The sequence below is a fragment of the Brassica oleracea genome, chromosome C1 (assembly GCF_000695525.1).
Source record: "Brassica oleracea var. oleracea cultivar TO1000 chromosome C1, BOL, whole genome shotgun sequence".
In the NCBI taxonomy this organism is placed as follows: Eukaryota; Viridiplantae; Streptophyta; class Magnoliopsida; order Brassicales; family Brassicaceae; genus Brassica; species Brassica oleracea.
In genome coordinates this window covers 28,432,519-28,437,189 of record NC_027748.1, presented here as the reverse complement: position 1 = coordinate 28,437,189, position 4,671 = coordinate 28,432,519, and positions in this window count along the sequence as shown.

Here is a 4,671-nt window from a genome sequence, read left to right as displayed (position 1 = left end):
TTTTTGAGACAGGCGATGAGCTCTGTCTTTAGTGGCTCGCGGAGGTTGGCTCCAATCTCGACGCATCGTTCCGGAGAGGATTCGTCGAGGCTGATCGAAATTACCGGTTCGAAAGTCGCTTCGCGCTTCCCTTCTAGGGCTTTGGCCCTTTGAGATTGCCAGAAGACTTCCGAGTCTTGTTCCGAGGTGTTTTCCTCGAGAGTCAGCTTTCTTTTCTTTTTATGGGAAGTTTCGATTGCCAAATTCTTTCTTTTTAACTCGGCGGCGAAGCATACTTGCGACATCCTGCGGTCTCCTTGTATAGTTTCGACTCCACGAGGGGTTGGAAACTTAAGGTACAGATGGAATGTCGAAGGGATCGCTCGCATGGAATTCAGCCATGGAGTACCGACGATCGCGTTGTACGAGGTTGGGCGGTCGATGACTAAGAATTCCGTGACTTTGGTGACGCTCCCGGATTTGACAACGAGGTCTACTGAGCCGAGAGTCATAGTAGCATTTCCTGAGAGTCCGAATATCGGGCTGGGTCTTTCCGTAACGGCGAACAGATCAATCTCCATTCTTTCGAGGGTGCTTTTGTAGATAATATTGGCCGAGCATCTGGTGTCGACCAACACTCTCGCTACGTCGATGTCCTGGATTGTTAGCTCGATGACAAGGAGATCGTTGTGGGGTTTGGCCTGATCGGCCGTTGCCCGGTCCTTGAAAGAAACGACATCGTTAGCTGCTGGAGCGGACATCCTGTGTCTTTTACCGTTTTGTGATTTTTGAGTTAGAGAATTCGTCAAACCCCCCCCCCCCTTCCTTCTAGTGCCAAACTGTGGGAACCGAAATTCATACCGTCGATTATAACAAATAATAATGGAGGAAAACCGAGCGAACCCGATGAGAGCTGTCGGCGAGATTCTTAGTTCTAACATCCTAAGACTGAAAAACCTAGTTGAGTCGCAGTTCGAAATAACAAAAACGGAAAGTTGCGTAATTGCTCTAAGTGCTAAGTTTTCTCTGAAAAAAAGTCATCTCTTTTGCCTCTTGCCTAGGACTCCTTATATACTCGCTCCTAGGTCGGTTTACGCTTTTTCCCTTCTGCCCTTAAGCCGTCATAGCTCAAAAATGGAGTTTTCCGATCTTCGTAATTATCTTCAAAATTTCGTATTTATCCGCGGAAACTTGACATTTATCTTTCCTTGCGAACCAAGCGTAACCGTCATGCGGCTTATGAGCCGTTGATTAAGAAATCGTAAGTTGGCCCTCGAGTCATGTCTTAGGTCCCTTTGGACCGTCTTCTGACTCAAAGCGTTTATTACGACTTCTTTCGATAACGAACGAACTTTCCGCGGTTTTTACGGTAAATTTTGATTGATAACTTAGAATGGCGGGGAACGTAAATGGGTTCGCTATGGTCTTCGGGAGATAGCATCGAAGGGTAGATGAGAATTCATGGACTAATGTCGTATCGACGTTTCGGAAGAGCTTGGTCGCTACGTAGTGACCGAGCTTCGGCTCGAGCTCGGTCGCTACGTAACGACCGAGCAGGCTTGAAGCGACCGAGCGGAACGGACGTTCGGTCGCTACGTAGCGACCGAGCTTTGGCTAGAGCTCGGTTGCTATGCAGCGACCGAGTGGAACACACGTTCGGTTGCTGCGTAGCGACCCTCTTCGAGCTCTTGTCCGACGACTCGCGTTTCCTCCGCAAAGCTTTTCGTAAAGAAGAATCTATTTTGAAAAAGTATTTGTCGAAGAAGGTTTCTAAGTTTTCTTCTTCGGGGATTTGAACGTTAACTTCGTCGTAAACGTTTCCGACCCCAACAGCTACGTAGCGACCGAGCTTCGGTGAGAGCTCGGTCGCTACGTAGCGACCGACCCGTGTATGTGCTGGGTCGCTACGTAGCGAGCGGGCTTCAGTGAGAGCTTGGTCGCTATGTTGCGACCAAGCCGTGTACATGCTTGGTCGCTACGTAGCAGCCGAGCTTCGGGGAGAACTCGGTCGCTACGTAGCGACCAGCTTTTGCGCTGGTTGCTACGCGCCAACCTTGTTCGAGTCTTTCTCTGCAAGATTCTTCGTAAAAATAAATCTTTTTCTAAGATTTATTTTTTCTAAAAATGTTCATGCCGATTTTATGAACTTTCAGACATTGTTTCCGTCGTGACCAATTTTGACCCCAACAGTTAGTCCCCCAGCTCGTTAGAACCATGAGCTTCTAGCGTGAGGTTTTAGCGAGTGGCTTGGCAAGTTAGGTGAGTTAGGCGGAATTAATGGTCGAAAAGGTTCGTGGTAAGTGCTCTTCTCGCTCTTCTAAGAGTTGAACGCGATAAGATTGGGGCTGCGCCTTATGACGGCTGCCTACGTACCCTTGTTGAAGGGATCAAGCCTTTCGTAGTTCGTCTTGGAGTTAAGGTTCTTATGACTTGTTTTCCAGCGAGACCTTTACGGTCTAGTTTTTATGTAGCGGTTATCAGGCGTGTTGCTGGCGATGGCATTTTATATGGGTGTAAAAGGAAGATTACGAGTTGTCATCTCGTAATCTAACTCTGTGTGAACTGCTATATCCGTGATCTGTTTCGAGAGTTTTCCGCAGTGTGTAATCTTGCGGGATTTCCGAAGACGCTCGAATATTGGCAAAGAGACAAATTTTGGGATCTCGTATGTTTTTGATACTATGCCTAGAGATGTTAGAGACCAGTGCGCTGGGTTTAGGGCAAGACCTAGGTTTACTCCTGGTTTTAGAGGGTGCGATGACTAAGTCGACTTACGTATCCCATTTCAGTTTAATCCTGATTCCATACCGATTTAAAGTCCGCGATAGGTTCTCGGCTTATACGACTTGTATGGTTGGAACCGAGCATCTCTCCAAGGACAATTTTTAAGCCTCCTGGAAGTAGACAAGAATGCACAGATTCGTGTCGTATCGACGTTTTGGGAAAGCCCGGTCGCTTTGTAACGATCGAAATGTGCACGTGCTCGGTCACTACGTAGCGACCAAGTTTGGTTCCGAGCTCAGTCGCTACGTAGCGACCGTGCCGTGCGCGTGCTTGGTCGCTACGTAGCGACCGACCTTGGCTCGAGCTCGGTCGCTACGTAGCGACCGAGCACGCGCACGGCATGGTCGCTGCGGAGCGACCAGATTTGTTATTCTTTTGTATGCCGCATTTCGTGCTTGAAATATTCGCGGGCTTGAAGATGTTTTGCGATGTTGCAAGGGTTTAGTCTTAGCCCTGCGTTTGAGAAACGTTCTTGTTTGACTACGGATGTTCGCAGCCAAAATTGTTGTTCCTATTTGGATGCTAATAATTTGATTTGCGATCGAGGAATTAGGACTGAGGTGTCGTGTAAATTTTTCCATGGGAAGAAGCGTTTTCCTTCATAGTGCTTTGTGAACTGTTGGCTTTCCGAGATCTATTTAGTGTATTTTTGAGGATGTTTCGTATAGCACTAGAAGCTTTGTTACGAATTTTTCCTTACATGTCGCATATTATGGGTAAAACGTTGCGGGCTTAAAGTGAATTGTGGAGCGAACAAATATTTCGTATAATGTGACCTATAATCTTATGAAAATCGAATCTTTTTTGCCTGAGGAAGACGAAGCCCAAGAGGTTTGCTACATAACCAGTGTGGAGTCAGTGGCGGGACGACTGCCTTCTCGGATGTGACCGAGGGGAAAAGAAAAGCATAAGCCAGCGAGCCGCATGGTTCTTCATAAAGCATGTTATGTTAACTTTAGAAAGTTTCTTCGTAAGACTTGGTCTGATTGTACGAAGGATTTTTCGCGTAAGTAACGGGGACCGGTTTTACGAAGGTTGTAGATCGGTCATATGTAAACACATGTTAAAGTACCGTTGTTTATGTGGGTTTCACGAGAAACGTTTCTGCTGTGATTTCGATCCTATGTGAAAGTTTCTTGGAGTTACTCATGGGGTGTTACCGAAGTTTATTTCATTACGATCTAGTCGCAGAACGTTTTTCATAGGTTTTATGAAAGGATTCTCATGACACATTCGTTTCTGGAACGAATTGGTCGAGGTGGATCTAGCCACCATCGGGAGGAAAGCGTCTCTTTGTGCATGATGCTACATCTATTCTCGAGTTTTCTTCGTCACAAATGTTTTCGATGCTTTTCAGTGACTCACGAAAACTGAAAGAAATGCTTTGGTGATTGAATATTTCTCGTAGAAATTTTTAAACGAAACTCGCTTTCTAAAACTGGAAAGGGCTTCAATACTTTGGCTAATCGTCGAGTTTCAGTTTGATATTGGTATATGTTTTCTGTACGCATGATTGCGACAAGAAATGATGTATAGTCTTTGAGATTATGTTCATGATCGTCTGAATATGTTGCTAGCGTTTAGACGAATTTTAGATTGTCGTTTGCCTATTTGAGACGATTTGCTTTGACAAAATCGTTTTCTTGACGATTTGCAAAAGTTTTTGAAGTTTGGGAGTATACGAGTATAGTATACGTACCTACTCCCCCTTTTATTTTTTTAGGAAAGAAAACAGTTGAACCGATACTTTGAAGGGTTGTGTACGTTTCTTCTTCTAAGGTTTGAAATGATCAATAATCCTGGACGATTTAAAGACGACGCTTGGACTGTGATTTGGTTTGTTTCCATTTTGACGACTTGGAATATGTCGGTTCCGAGAAAATTGCTAGAAACGAATCGGTTTTAAGA